This window comes from Globicephala melas, chromosome 10 (genome assembly GCF_963455315.2).
Source record: "Globicephala melas chromosome 10, mGloMel1.2, whole genome shotgun sequence".
Classification (NCBI taxonomy): domain Eukaryota; kingdom Metazoa; phylum Chordata; class Mammalia; order Artiodactyla; family Delphinidae; genus Globicephala; species Globicephala melas.
In genome coordinates, this window is record NC_083323.1 from 22,861,645 (window position 1) to 22,878,373 (window position 16,729).

Here is a 16,729-nt window from a genome sequence, read left to right on the forward strand (position 1 = left end):
AGAGGGTGGGTTGTATTGTATTTGAAATAAATAACAGCTTCCTAGAGTTTGGTGTAACCTATTGCATGTGGTTTCTGTTTGTTTCAGTGTCATGGCATCAGGAATGGCATCAGAACATCCTTCTGAAAAGTTCCAATTAAAATAGGAATCCTAAATAATCCAGGTAAGGAAGACATGGACAATTTTTATCTCTAATACTCCCAATAACTTTGGACACAAAATACAATGAAAGGTTTGTGGAAAAAGAGATTAATACATCAATATTGACAATTTTGGGTTAATCAGTGACCCAATCTTCAAAACATTCCTTTCATTTGGAATTAGTTTCCCAGTCAAAATTATTCTCATTGCATTCAGAATGACATTTTTTAAATGATAGTATATATGGCATATACTGTTGGTTGACTACCCAGTAGACACTCCTTCCTTTATCCTTGCTAAGAGAACTCCACTTATGTTCAGGCAAGGAGTGACCATGTTCTTCAGGGACTTTGGGTTCTTTTGGGACTCTGGTGTCCCAACTCCAAGAGCTGAATCCAGGTTAGTCTTAGGCAGTAGTGGCTATTCCATTTCCCTTGCATTGGTTTAGGACTGAGCAGGTAATGTTGTTTTGGCTAGTGAAATGTGAGCTAAAGTCTATGGAGTGGCTTCTGGGAAGGTTACCTTTGTTCCTGATGAAGGGCCCAGAGAAGGGCTTTGTTGTGTGGAGTGTGATGTTTCATGTGGCTCCAGCTATTCTGCAGTTATGAGAAGATGTTCTGAAGGACCTCACTGAGGATGGCAGAGTAGAAAGTTGTAAAGAACCTGGATATTGATAATGTTGCCAAGTTGGAAAATTGATTAGCCCTGGGACGACCTCATCCTTGAACTTTTTATTCTGTGAAATAATAATTTCTTTATCATTTAAGCCACTTTGAGTTGGTTTTTCAGTTATTCATAGCCGAAGTAATCCTAACTGATATAATAATAAGTATATAGATTTAATGCTTTAATTCTTTTGGCTAAAGCTTTTGTTCTACACTTCTTCCATATGTGAGACAAGTATGATTAAAAAATAAAAATAGATAAAAGAATTGCAGATCTTAAAGAATTACAGAATGTTAGTACTGAACATGATATTAGTAAATTATTCAAAACATTTGTTGAGATCACTAGATACTACATACAGAAGAGAATAAGACAGACACTGTCCATGTTCTTTTGGAACTTATAGTCTAGTGGGTCTTAGAGAGTATTTGGTCTAATCTCATTACACAGAAACGGACAATTTTTATATCTCTCAGTGTTGGCATAATTCTTTTTGTCACTTAATAAAGGAGGCTAGTTCTTATTAGAGAAAAGACTATAAATTTGTGGTTCTTTTTGCTTTTAACATACAGCCAACTCTTTTGCTCCTCTGAGTAACTAAAGTTTGGGTCTAGAGCTGAGTTTGGATATAAGGGTTGGAGAGAACTGAATTTCTGTGTATAACAAAGTGAAAGAATTTGGAATTACTTGGATAATTGTGTGTGCGTGTGTGTGTGTGTGCGTGTGCGTGTGTGTGTGTGTGTGTGCGTGCATACTCACAGCAGCAGCAAGATGGTAAACGACTGGGTGCTAACTGGAGTAGGGAGCCCAGTGTGAAATCCCCTGTGTCATGGTGGCCAAAGGGACTTATAAGATGAGATGACTAATATGTAGTTTTAAGTTACTTGCTGTGTCATGCAGGAATGTAACTCTTCGGCAGTGACCTAGAAAACTTCAGCGAAAGTTTTGCTACACATCACAGGCTTTGTTCCCTTGTTGCTTGAGTGGGGAATCAGGGAGATGAAGGACTGACCTCCAGGCACAGAGCAGAGAACAAGAATTCAGCAGAGGCAGGAAATGAGAGAGAATTCAGCCGGGGTAGGAAAATGTACCTCATTCCCCCATCTTCCGCTCCTTGGGAATTTTGCAGGCATCTTGAAGAGGGCTCTGGACTTAATCACTGGATATGGAATGGGATCTGACTGCTTTAACTTACATCTTAAGGGACATCCGGATTAGAGCTGTACCCTGCTGGTGGCTGCAGGACTTATCATAATAGTAATTATTCAGTTACTGAGAATTGCTTCCCCCTGTAGACAATAAACTCCTTGAGGGCAGGGACCAGGTCTGTTTTATCAATAAGTTCATACTGGGTTGTGTGTAGCCCATAAAATAAGTATTCAATTAATATTTGTTGAACAGTTCCCTCCTGATAGGGAAATGAGTATTATTTAAACGTTCATAGCCTTTCCCCTCCTCAGTTTGCTGAGGAGAAGCAGTTTCCACCTCCTCCTGCTTCCCCTTCCTTGTGTCTTACCAGGTGGGCTCCTGGGCCAGTCACTTACTGATTGTGGAAGAAGGTGGGAGAGGCCAGCCAGGTTTATACTGGAAATATCAGAGATCTACTGACAAGAGAAAAGTATTACCTACAGACACAGGGAAGGGAGACAGAAGAAATCTTGTGGGAGTTTGAGAGATTTTGGAGAAGAGAGTTTCTGGGGGCAGGTGCAATGCATACAGATGCACGCACAAATAATATATTTATGTAGATAAAAAGTGACAGAAAAGCTGGTTTCAGTCAGTTTTGCTGTGTGTTGTGAGAGGGATCTCTTTGGAGAATTTTTAATAGATTTCCATATAGATAGAAATTTCTTCTTGGTTATTTTTGAGTATATTTCTTTGACTGAGATTCCAGGCTAAGGCTGACTTCTAGGTGAGAAAAGGCCATCCTTGCTTTATGTGGTTTACAACCTTGTGCAGTAAACTGAGTTTTACACTTTGGTATCCTCCACGGTGCTCCCAAGCACTCAGTAGGGACACCAAGTATTTGTTGCACAGTATGGAAACAGTGATAACCTAAGGGATTTTATGCCACTCAATCTTATAGCTTCTAAAAATGGGCAGAATTAGGACCAAGGACTAAAATGAGGGCCATTCTTACATTTTGTTCCTTTCTTGAGTAGATTTAAAGAATGGTGTTACAAAATGCATTGTGAGAGAAGGTCATTCCATTTTGGGACTCTTCTAGAAATATGCATGGGAGTCATTTAGACTAATCTTATTTTCCATTTGAGTTAATCTGTGGAAAGCAAGTCACTCCTCGTTACCAACCAGATCCTTCTAAGGATTTAAAAATATTCAGATTGGATTTTTTCCAAACCCCCAAGACTCACAGAAAAGGCACATACTAGGCCCCACTCTAAGTTATGAATCCCTGCTGGAACTCAGTTAAAACAAGGGCATTCCTCCTTGTTCAAAAACACATCCCTGTGGTCTCTGTTGCAGCTGAGTTAACTGGGTTTAATGTAAATGGAATCTTAGATTAAAAGTTTCATTTCTGAGAGGCTGTGTTTCATTCCCTGGCTAGGAGAGAAGACTCTTCTCTCAATCTGGTCATAGGTGGGGACTTCCTAAGAGAAGCAGGGGTCCTAGAGTTTGCAAATGTTGTATAGCTCAGTGAGGAGTTCAGGGGGGGGCCCTGCTGTGTTCTTACAGAGCTGCCCAGACACTTTCAGAGGACCAGATGCTCCAGTCCATGAACAACACATGGTGGGCACCCCTATGAGAGGTCCAGTCCTCTTCGTTAGCTACCTGTTTCTATCTCCCTTACTCTTGCACTGCTAGGAGGCTAACATGAAACAATGTCTGCAGCCATGTTAAAGTAGAAGGAGGATGCAACTCTTTCTTTTTGCTCTTGAAGGTATTTTAAAAACCCTAGGCCTAATGCTACATGTCAGGAAGCACACACTCTGACATCTCTCACAAATACCGCTGGGAAGAGGTGTTATGCCCAACAGTGATCTGACAGGAGATGTGATCTCTTTGGAAGCTTCCAGACCCTGCTCTCCTCACAGGGCTGAGATGTTGAGTGTCAAGCAGATGAGCTTGACAGTTTATTCAGAAGAACAAAACCACAACAAACTGGCTGGAACCCTTGATGTCTGGGAGAAGTTCACTGCGTTTGCATCAGCCAGAGGCTGCCTGCCCACGTTCTTGTCTGCCTAAAAGGAAAGAAAGGAAGAACTCATGATTCCAAGTGAATGGCTTAATGCTAGAGGCTGCTTGGGAGTATGAGAAGCCCAGAAAAAACAAGGAACTAAAATGCATGGGTATGCGTTTGGAGAAGTGTTTATACTGCCCCAGCATGGAAAGTATCTGCTGCAAGCCTAATGATGTGGTTTGGGGTTGTGTCTTCAGTGTGAAGCTGTGACAAAGCTCATCACATGTGGTCTCCAGCCCGGGCACGCATGGGAATGTGGGGACTTGGGGTTATGGGCTTCCAGTAGGCAGCCAGGGTTTGCAGAGTGGGGAGTGGAATACTTAGACAAATGCCTATTGTCAGAGAGTCAGAAGTCCTATGAAGAATCTGAAGTTGTACAAACCAGACTCCTTTTTAAAACTTAAAAATATTCCATGCACGCTCACACACACACACACACACGAGCACACCTCCCCCAGGGGCAGTGCGTCTTTAGTTATTTGCTTTCCTTCTACTCAAGAAGGGGAGAGAATACCATGTAGGTGGGATGAATCAAATGGGATTATTTTAAAATGCATCCCCCCTCCCCATTCTACAGTGGATTGAGGAGGATTATGTGCAGCTTTCATGAAATGTCTTATGCTTCTTTCTGGGAAAGGAACTGTAAATGTCATGTCATCGGTCTCTGCTATAACAGCTCACACAGGTACGGGCAGACCTGGCAAGGAGGGAAGAGTGTGGCCGGCCCATGCACCAGCAGTACCTGCAGTTAACGGAGACCAAGGCCCTAGCAGCCCAGTGCAGCCAGCGGATGGAGCGGTGAAGACAATTAGAGATGGAGAAGGGGTGGGGGATCTGGAGACGCTACGAACTGCCCTGTAGAGGGTGTGGCACAGCAGAAGCAGCAGCCCTCTCACTTCTCCAAGCCAAACCCCAGGTGCCTTGTATGCACTGGGTTAACAGAGCTTCTCAAACCTTGATGTGCAGGCGAGCCATGAAGTTTCCTGTTCGGTAGGTCAGGGGATAACGGCTTGAAATGCTACATTTCTAAGAAGCTCCCGGGTGATGCTGATGCCTCTGGCCCAGGCACCATGCTCTGATTAGCAAAGTTTTAAGGGAATCTCAGGTCATAGGTGTGGTCTCAGGTAGCACAGATTCAGTAGGAAGGAGAATCAAATTATGTACAAAGATATACAAATGCATTCAACTTTAACCTCATTAGTGTTAGGAGGAAATTATCCAGGTAACTCCTAATCTTTTGGATTTGGAATGCCTTGTATGATGGAAAAAACCACTTTCTATAGCTGACAGCTTAGGTGGGGCTGTTCAGGTCTGTGTTAAGATGGCTTAGCAATTCTTGAGCACACACGAGCTGAGGGAAGCAGCATGCTGAGCGGCAGCGGGAGGTGAGCTTGGCATGCACACTGGCCAAGGATGACCTATAAAGTGTATAGTCCACGCTTTCATAGTTGGGTTTTGCAATGGCTACTTCTCTGGTTGAGCTAGAGAAGGGAAGTTAGCAAAGGGCTCTTAAGGTTCCCTGCACTACCCCTGCCACCTCCAGCCTTCTCCTAGTTTCCCAAAAGGAAGGAAATCGAGTAAGTGGGAAGAAATGGAAAATGACAAGAGAATGGAAGTCAAGAGATTGTTTGGGTTTCTATTTTTATTTTTCATTTTTGGAAGGAGAGAAAAATAAACTGCCTAAGATGAATCAAGGAGAAAAACATTAAAAAACAAACAAACAAAAAAGAGATGAGTGATGAAGAGAGGAAGGAAATTTCCTTGGTAGATAAAACAGATTTGCCAAATATATTACATTCATTAAGATTTTCTCTGCTTATAATGTGTGCTTTTCGGAGGCTTTTCTTAGCATTAACGGACGCTCTGGGAGAGGAGAAAGTTGGCAGAGAGAAGCCTAGCAAATATATAAATAAGCTTTGGAGCTTTCAGAAGTTTCATTTCCCACAATAGAACGTTCTCCAGGCTAGGCAAACTTTTTCCTACTTAAACAAATGCTTTGAAAGACAAAGATTTCATATTGTCAGTGGAACATTCAGACTAATAATTGCCTCTGTTCTCTCTGCCTTGAAGTCTCAAAAGCCTGCAGATTTATGATTCAGTTTTGGCAATAAGCTCCTTCAAATAAATATTACTTTCCCAGGCTGCAAATTGAGTTTCTGAAACACACAGAGATCAACTTCACTAAGATTAAGAACTAAGTTTTCTTGGTGTGTATGTATATATGATTAAAAAACACCGTGTTTGCTTTTTTCCCCTCTTCTTTGGGAAAATTGATTACAAAACTTTACTTTTAGAAATCGTTGTTTTTAGTAGTTGATTTACTGCCAGTGAGATTTTGTAGAACCTTTTGTTGGGGAGCAGGGAGTGGAGATAGGAAGGGGATGGAAGGCAGTTTGACCTTTCTCTTAGGGTTGTGGACTCAGAAATTTTATACAACCTAAGGTTGAGGATTTAAACCAGTTTACTTTGTAGTTGGTACAAGATAATTCCAAGTCTTAAAGCAAAAAAAAAAAAAAAAAATACAGGTGAGGATAGATGTTAAGAAATACACTGAGGGCAGTAGACCCCAAGTGTTGGAACTGAGACACTTTCAGAGCAACCAGCCATCTATCGAGGCTGTTGGATTGTTAGTGCCAACTCAGTGAATGTTACTGGGTTCCTTCAGTATGCCCGTAGGGGCACCAAGGGAGATGAGTCGTGGTGTTGATACCCACATAAATACTTCTAAGTTGAGGATAAGACAGAGGAAAACAATAAGCTGCAGGAGTGCAAAAGATGCCCAGCCTGGGGTGTGGGGGAGGATGTCACATCCCCAAAGTCCGGCCTCACTTTGGGCTATGACAGTCACCTAGGTCCTTGTCCACATGCATTAAGCAGGTAGAAGGCAACCAGGCCTCTTTCAATAGGCCTATGACACCATTTCCCTTGGCCTGATTCCACGACACTGCTCCAATTCTGTCTGGATTCCACTCTGTTCCTGCCTCGGTTTGAGTTCTGTGTGGGAATTCCTGCCTTAATGATCCTTTATGGAAAACTTAATAAGTGCCAGGCATCATGGTGCTATTTTTTATTTATTATTTTCCTGACACAGCTATTATTGCCTCATTATAGATGAGGAAACAGGTTTACAAAATTTAACTAACTTGCTTAAGGTCACAGAAACTAATAGGAGCTAGAACATGGATTTCTATTCAAGTCTGACTACAAAGCCTATAATTTCAACCATTATTATGTAACAACAACAGCAGCAGTGGCAGCCGTTAACATTTGTTAAACACTTAACTATGTGCTAGGCACATAGTTCCTATTATTATTTCATTTAATCCTCACATGAATCTTAGGAGGGTATTAGTGTTATTATTCCCATTTTGCAAATGAGGGAACTGAGGCTCATCTGTGACTAACTTGTCAAAGGTCACACAGCTGGTAAGGGATGGAACCTAGATCCAAGCTCAGGTAGGCTCCTGGCTCCAGAGCCTGCAGCCTTAACCACTATGCCCTACCACCTATATGCCAAGATCCTACATTGGTTTGTGCCCTTCTTTAGGTTCTGGACACAGACTGTGGCTCTCCTGCTTGGACTTCTCAACTTGCCTGCTTGCTTTGGGATGCCATACCTGTCATCATGTCCACTCTTTTAGTCTAAGTGTGCCTTTCTGTTTCTTCTCTGTTCCCTAAAGTTTTACTGAGCACCTATGGGGCCCAGGCACTGTACTGGGCAATTGGGTGGTGCAGATCAATACCCAGAGTACTTATTTAGAGGAATAATGGACCCTGTTCTGAAGCTAGTTAAAATCCAGTGAGGAGGCAGATTAGTCAGCACAGTATTCCAGTACCAAGTAACAAGTGGTGTGAGAGAGGAAAGCATGACTGCTCAGGTAGCCTCGAAGAGGAATCTAGCTCTGGGTGAGGCAAGAACACAGAAAGGGCATTATTTAAGAATTATCTTTATAAAGCAGGAATTCACAAGACAAAGGAGGGAGGGGAAAATAGATCTTACTTTAAGTCCTTTTTTTTTTAACCTTCTCACACATAGGGTTGGAAAAGTTGGAGGCTTGTTTGTACTTCAGGAATCAACCATGCATAAAAGACTGCATCATAATAATAACTGGCATTTGTGAAGAACCTTCAAGAGGCCAGGCAAATTTCTGAATCCTTACATGCATTATCTAGTCTAATCCTCACACTATGACATAGATGTTATTATTGCTCCTAGGTTCCACATAAGATTCACGGGTGCCTGGGGAAGGTGAAAGATTCCTTTTGCATCCAGTTTGTTTTGGTTTCATGAAAGAGATGGAGACATTTCTAAAACATTGTCTATAGACCACCTACATCTGACCAACTAGGGGGCTTGTTCAAAATGGAGGTGGCAGGCCCAGAACTACAAAATCAGAGTCCCTTCTCCATGCTCTGCCGGTGCAGAAGATAGCTGAGAACACTGGACCGTCCCCTAGCTGGTGTGCACTGAACATGTGGGACAAGTTTGTTCCCTGTAGAACATCTTTGTAATCTCATTGGTCAGGTATTAAAAGAACCGTGAGTTCAAGAGGGGCTGCTATTTACCCAGGAGATGGAATTTCCACTCCCCTTTAGGCTTCCGTTTACGGATATGTTCCAAGAAGATATTATGTTTTTTGCAGCCCTACTTTTCAGAAAATGAGGCCGTCCCTTTCAAAAGATGCTAAGGGTATATTGATCTTTTAATAAGAAAGCCGGCTCATGGGATGCTCTGTTAGTGATTTTCTTCTTCAGCTCACGCCTGGCGCTGGTGACTGTGGCAAGAGACTGGAATGTTCTAACATGAAGGGTACTTTTCCCTCATTCCCCTCTCCTATGGGGGGCAGATCACAGAGTAAAGACTATAGGTGAGAAGAAAGTGTAGTTCTCCAGTGGTGGAGACCAGTAGTGTGCCTCTCAAACATAAGAGTGTGCCTCTCAGTTTCTTTTGTCCTACGGGTCCCCGAGATTAAGGACTTTGGGACCATATGGCAGCAAAGTTGGGCTAAATGAATGTACAGTTCAACGATATTAAGTACCTTAACATTGTTACCACAGTAATTAAAAAATAAGTTTAAAAAATGGGCTAAATGAATATCTCCATTTTCTCTTAGTTCATGGTAGCTGAGCCGTTGACAATGCCAAACCTTTACAATTATGAACCTTCAGCGCAAGTGGAGAGTTGGGATGTGGTACAAAGGCACAAGGGATTAACAAAAGATTGTAAAATTCTCTGCGTCTCTCCCCCTTTTCCAAAGCACCATGTGGAAACAGGTGCATGAGATGGGCTCTTTGATGACTATTTTAAGTGCAGTTTTCACCACTGTATTCAGGTTTCCAATAACCATTTACAGAAGAACAGGGTCTTAATTCCTAACAGGTTTGCATGTATTCAAAGACTGACTTTGAATCTAATTTATACAGGTTGAAGAAATTTGGAGGAACATAGAAATGTGGTGCCAAATGTAAGAATATGTTTTATTTGTTAATGTTCATCCATCTGTTTAGTACTGACTATAAGACCACGAGATAAACAATAATAGACGAGCAAGATAGGGCCTTGTATTCACAATCATTCTGTCTAGCACATGGTCAAATAAGCATAATTTATTTTGCAGGATGGTTGTCAGGTTAAATACTGTACCTACTTTGGGAGGACCTCAAAAAGTATAGGTGGGCAGTTTGCTGTCGGGGCTAGAGAGAGACAGAATAATGGAAGAGAAACTGTTTTGCAATGATAAAGAATTCATTCTACAACCACTTATTTAATGGGTATCTATTGTGTACCAGTAGACTGTACTAAAACTTGAAATAATGTGTTGAACAAGATGGGCATAGTTTCAATTGTATTGGAACGTACAATCCTCAAGAGAGAGGAAATGAACCCAAGGACTGTAATAACGTTTGATAACTGCTATGGTGGAAAAAATACTATTGCTGTATAACAAACCACCCCCAAATTTAGTGACTTAAAATAGCAATCATTTGTCATTTCTCAGGTATCTTCAGGTTGGCTACCTAGGCTAAACAGCTCTGCAGATCTATTTTTGGACTTGGTCATATGTCCGTGGGTCACCTGGGGAACAGCTGACCTGGTCTGGGCTTTGTTGATGAAGTTTTCCTTGGTGGCTCTGCTCTATATATCCCTCATCCTCCTCCTGGGATAAGTAGGCTAGTCCAAGTATGTTCTTCTCATGCTACAGCAGAATCAAAGTAGGCAAGCGGAAACATATGAGACCTCTTAAAGCATTATGATCAGAACTGGCACACTTACTTCTGCCTCAATCTCTTGGTCAAATAAAGTCATATAGCTGAACTCAAATTTAATGAGTGGGAAAATATTCTCTTATCCGTTAGTGGGAGAAACTGATAAGTCACAGGACAAATTTTGTGAATACAGTAAAAAGTGAAGAACTGGGGAGAGTGATGCAACCTTTCTACATAGAGCATGACACCTAATGAGACCAAAAGGATGAGTAGGATTTATTCAGATGTAAGGGAGTGGGTGGGATAGTCAGAGGAGGACGTGTTCTAGGCAGAAGAAACAACAAGTGGGCAGTTCTAGAGTCATGGTGAGTCTGAGGAACTGAAAGAAGGCAAGTGTGGATGGATAGAAGAAAACAGTGGAAAGAGATGAGCAGGGTGAGATCAGATTAGGAAGAGCCTTATCTCCATGTTAATAACTGACTTTGAAGTTTCTCTTAAGGGCATTCAGAGCCATGAGAGGTTTTGATACTATGGTCATTACTTGCAAGTCATCATGAACCTCGTGGTCTAGATTTAAGGGAGAATGTCCTCGCTCCAGTTTGTAATTGCATAAGCAAAAAAGTGCACCTTCCTCAATATTTTGATCAGAGTTTCACATTATTTGTTCAATGTATTCCCATTCCCTTGGGCCCTCTGATTAATGTCTTTGCAGTCTCACTTTGACCTTTAGTAATTAGTGCAAATATTTTAAGTTCAGCATATTAATTCTTCTCACAGGAAAAGCATTTTCTTTGAGAATCACCCATAAATCATTAAAAAAATTAATTGGCCAGTGAGAGAAGAAGCCATTTTCCAGCAAATATTGGCAGTCTATCCCATTATGGGCTAAAGCTCTAGATGTTGGAAACAGTGTCTGACCTGCTCAGACATTTGACGCATTCAGAGCAAAGAAATATCTTTCTTCTTTTGTCATTCTTCTGGGTCTATAATTCTTTAAAGTATTTTAAGGAGGCATCATGGCAGAGCTAGATGAACCAGATTTTACTCCCAGCTCTGCCACTGACTGCTTGGGTGACCTTGGACAACTTACTTATTCTCACTGGGCTTCAGTGTTTTTGTCCATAAAGATGGGTGTAAATGCTCCTTCAGAACCTTTCCAGCTCTAAAATTCTCTGCATTTTTTGATTATGGTCTGAATATCATGGTAATTCCACAAATGGAGATTCGTAGTTTTCACTTTCAGAAACTGCTTGAAGTACTTTTGCCATTGTACACAATTAAGAGTTGGTAAGGGCTTCCCTGGTGGCGCAGTGGTTGAGAGTCCGCCTGCCGATGCAGGGGACACGGGTTCGTGCCCTGGTCCGGGAAGATCCCGCATGCCGCGGAGCGGCTGGGCCCGTGAGCCATGGCTGCTGAGCCTGCGCGTCCGGAGCCTGTACTCCGCAACGGGAGAGGCCACAGCAGTGAGAGGCCTGTGTACCGCAAAAAAAAAAAAGAGTTGGTAAGATTCTTAAGGATGAGGCAGAAAGAAGTCAGGAAAAGGATGTCTACATGCACGTAGGCAATAAATGAATTTGTTATGAGTTAAGACCTCTGCCAAGAGGCACTGGTGAGAATTGCAGTGGCTGCTTGATCACCTGTGTGCCAGAGTAAGGGCAGTATTATAAATGAGCTGTGAGCTAGAATTACACTAAGGATCTTGTGGCTCTTATTTATTTGTTTTTTTGTTTTACTTTTTTGTATGTATCTTTTACCGTAACTCTTGAGATTCACAGCTATACAATTATACCTGAATATTTTCTAGATCCAGTGACTTTTTGAATAACAAGGGAAGTACGGCACCTTCAGCCAAGAGCCATGAGTCAACTTCATGCCTTACCATGAGTCAAGTTCAATTTCAGGAATTTAAATTTACATTGAGGCTGAACTTATTTGGTTTCCTGGACAGAAGCTGTATCAGGTAGTCTCTTGGCTCAGTAGTTGATGTGTTTGTAATTGTTATTTACTTACCATCTCTTAGGCATAAGAATTTTCTCAGAACAGAGCGTGAAAGGGAAGCAGAGCTCACTTCTCTGTTGTCTTTCCAACTTCCCCAGCACACTGATCGGGCATCTACAACTCAAATAGTTAGAATTTCCCAGAGCAACACAAGCACTCAATCCCAAAGATAAATCTCAAGCATTCTAAAGGTATCCCAGCACTTTAGAAGCCAATTTAGTGATTTCCCAGGGAAGGGTTTGTCTGCTGGTGATTATAGAAATAAATCTGCACTTCATTTTTAGCCCAGTGGCCCATTACAGCTCGCTTCAGAGTCTAAGCTCCCAAGAATAACGAGAGTCATTTTATGGGAGGGAGAGATTATAAATCACCGACTTTGTCAGTTCCGTGTTTCCCTCCAGCGTTCTTTTCTCTGCGAGTTGTGCAGACAGCTGCCCCTGAGACCACCCCAGTGAGAAGCTTCACCTGTTCTTTGTTTGCTTTTGACTGAGGCCTCAAGTTGGCCCTGGCCGCGTCCCAGGGCCACCTGTTAGTCCTAAATGGAGAAGTGATTGAGAAAATATTCATTTTTAAAGCATACATAACTTCAGAAGGTTTGACTCTTGTTTTCTAAGTTTTACTCCTAAACTTACCAAAACAGATAATTGTATCAGAATGCAAACCTCAGGCAAGCAAGAGGTTAAACAAACTCTATGCTGAGTCTGCAGAACCCTGACCAAGAGGAGTATGTCCAAGTGTCTGTTCACGAGACACCACCCAGAGAGGTATATTGGACCATTCGGGATCTGGGAAATGCTCATTAAAGGGCATGGCTTATCTGGGTCTGTTGTTTCCAACATGTAAAAAAGAGAAAAATTGAATATCTACTCCCATTTTATCTCCTTTTGGTGTAAGTTTAAATAATCTACAATATATAAAGTCCTATATGTATAGAACTTAGTTATACATATGGTGTGTGCTTTAAATTTTTTTTATACCCATAGGGTGCATGATCAGAAAAATAACTAATTAGTGCTGCGTCATCTTTCTTAGTGAAAACTAGTTAACAAGATTCACTCTTAATGCATCGCCTCATTTTAGCCATCTGTCTTATTTCTGTAGTCCTAAATATCATAGTACCAGCCAAACTGAAAAGCTTTGAGGGATAGAAGGAAGGTGTGAGGGAGGGAAGCTGAGCGAGTGGGAAGAAGAGACAGGGAGAGGTGAAGAGGTGATGGACCCTAAGTTCCCTTTCAGTCTCAAGGTTTGGTCACCTCAGGTTGTATCTCCTTTTGTTAGCCATCACTAAGTGCAGGTGCTGAAGGGCTGAAATGGCTGAAAGATATTTCATACTCCTTAAAAAGCTATAGGCAGGGTTAAGTTACAAACTACTGTTAGCCTCTGAAAAATTGAAAGTTGGCTGCATAAAGTAAGGTGAGGATGGCAATTATTAATAATCACTTAATACAGGCAGATGCTAAAGTGATAAACACATCAATCGGACTGGCTTAAAAACAGTTCACAGTCCCATTCATCAACCCGAACAATTCTCCCCACTGTGGCTGGCCATGAGCTGGGAGTGGGTCAGCTGCGGAGGGCAATCTCCTCCTGGATTTACTGAAATATAAACAAAGTAAACATTTTCCATCTCAATTTATCTTAGCATATCAGAGAGGCATAATGAGTTGAAATTATTATTATTACTTTTTTGGTTCCTCTCTTCTGCTGTTGATTTACATACCAAACAAATTATACTGGGTGTTGAGAGGTGAAATTAGCATTCTGTGGTTACCAATAGGAGGCAGATGTTGGATCATTCATTTTAAAGATCTGACTGGTGCTGAAATGAACGTGTATTAATATGGCAAGAATAGGGGATAAGTGTATTATACCATTGGGACGGCATGACAATTCATTTATCACCATTTATGAACTATGGGTGCATACACTGTCACAAATGAAGATGGATGTATTATCTCTTGAGGTCCCCTGACACACAGAAGTAATGTGTGTGGGCATATGTGATTTTAATATATATTAACTTGCAAATAACTCTGTGATGCATGCAAGCCATTGCATGTGACAGGAGAGAGTACTTATTAGTCAGTACACAGCTTAGATTGAAGAGACCCAGCAGGAATTAGGTGGTGACTGATCAAGGCTATGCTTCTCAACCTGTTAACTTCATTCTTCTTTTAAAAATTTTAGGGCTTTCTATTCAGATAAGAAAACTAAAATTAAGAAATACTATGTTCAATGTAAAACAATGCCTTGTGAGCCAAAAAACCTGTGTTGTGATCCTAGCCCTAGAAATGACCCACTCTTATTGGTTTTTGTAACTGTGCTGGAAGAGCAAGATGATCTTGACTGAGAGGAATAGCAGAGAGAGGCTGTTCCCTTTATTTCAGCGATACTGTCTCTGATCTATTTGAGGACTTGGTCATTTGGACAAGTACATACTCATAATTTGGGATTCCCACACAGAACAAAGCCTTATTGAGACAGCAGTCTACAAGGAGGCTACTTCCATGCTTTTAGCCATTCTGGGTCCCTGAGCAATGACTGTAAGGTATAGATAAGGTCCCCTTACTTTAACTTCTCTGTTGATTCCTGGAAGCGTCTTGAACTGGGAACTTTCAGGAGAAGACAAAAAGACTAACTAAGGATGACTAAGCTACATTCAATAATGGGAATGATTGCATAGCCTAATGTGTGTGATGTGTTATGATAATAGAATTATTAATTAAAATAATACCTTTTAATAATAAAAATATTGAGCACTCACTGTGTTCTAGGTCCTCTGGTAAGCACTTGGTCCTTTTATCTCATGTAAACCACAGTCATCCTGTGAGGAAGCTAAAATTATTATTCTTATTTTATAGATGAAGGGTTATAGAGATAAACTCTATACTTGGCAAGGTATCATAGCAGAGGCAAGGTTCTGACTCAGAGTGTCTCTGCCTCCAGAACAGAGGTCATTCTTATGGCTACCTCTGTCCTGCTCATAAAGGGCTAGCAATAACCCTGAACTTGTGTGGCTGAGCAAACAGTCCTAAGGCTGGTCTGATGATAGAAGGTGCTATCTTCTATCATCCCATGCAGCCCATGCTGCTCAGGGGACCTCTTGCTACAGAAAATTTGTTGATCCATCTTGGTCTCATCTTTGTTTATATGCTTTCCTGACATGCAGCCTTGGGGGGCCACCAGGCTTGTTAGCTGAGGAGTGGTTGACAGTGTTTTGTGCTGTGGTATCTCTGAGGGACCTACATCCAGCTCTGGAGAGCATCTTCTTTCTCTGAGTGATGTCTCTGTAGGAGGTTCCTGGCATCTTTGCCAGGCTGTGGCTGTTCCTACCTAGAATCTGAACTGAAAATGGACTTTACCATTATTGTAAATGCCCTTCTCCCCCAGAATAATCGGACTATAGTTCAAGGTCCTTCTTGTTTAATCACTCATATACAATATCATGTAGATTTCACTTATATCATGACTGTATTTTATGTTTTTATATTTATTAGGTAGATGTTTATCTTTTTTATGTCTATAAAACATAAAAAGTTGTGGTTATGGAGGCTATTTCCCAAACAAAAAACCAGGGTGTTACCTGGCCTTGTTTAAAAGTGAAGCAGAATATCTGAAATTAAGACTACCCAGAAAATTCAGATTATAAGAAAAGGGGCACTGGACTTGGGATTGGATCTGGTTTCCAATCCTAGTTGTATCACTAGCTCACTCTGTGATCTTGGTTGAGTCACTTAATGTCCCTGGGCTGTCTTTTTTCTTCTGTAAAATGTGGATAATACATGCTTGAACTACTCCCTCTGGGTTGTGGTGGCTCAGCTGGGAAGGTGTAGTAAGTCACAAATATATCAACTGTTTATTGAGTATCTTTTTTTTGTGCTGAATGCTATGCTAGACTCTGGAGATATAAAGATGGGTAAGATACTTTCCTATTTTGTGATCTCATGGATGTCTCCAGTTCATCTTCACAAGAAGCTTGCAGTCTCAGGCACATGAAATCATATATCATGGAAAACCACTTTGTGAACTCTAAAGCTCTCAATCAAGACAATCTGTGAAGAAAGGGTTCTGTGGTCAAGTAAGCTTGGGAAGGGCAAGCTTATCCTTGGAGATGCACAATGCAAATCCTTGGAAGTTTATCCTTGGGAATTCACGATGAACATTAGATATTAAAAGCTCTGATAAATTATACAGCAAAGACACCTGTTGAACTCAGTTTAACCTAGTCTGTTCCAGGGTTTAGGAAACACTTTATTGTTTATCACCTGCTAGCACCTGGAGTAACACTGCATTTGAGAAACTCTCCTTTAGTGAATAAAGAGTGGCTCTTTAGTTGTCCCTATGGGGGACACAGCACAGGATACCCTGAGCACAATTCCATTATTACACTCATCCATTGGCTTGGATTGCTCACTTACATGTCTTTGTCCTTGACTAATCCATTCGCTTCTCAAATAGTGTCCATGCCACCAGGACTTTAGTGGAAGGAGTGTCCCTGGCCATTAGTAGGTACTCAAC

General features: G+C 41.4%; 1 long non-coding RNA gene across 1 annotated transcript in view; it reads left to right on the forward strand.

The window, feature by feature from the left end:
* Positions 1-16,729, forward strand: part of LOC115852986 (uncharacterized) — a 394,615-nt gene that overhangs the window by 204,795 nt on the left and 173,091 nt on the right. The window contains exon 2 of the long non-coding RNA XR_009565343.1: positions 88-163. This is a non-coding gene — a long non-coding RNA (uncharacterized lncRNA). The remainder of the gene's footprint in view (positions 1-87; positions 164-16,729) is intronic.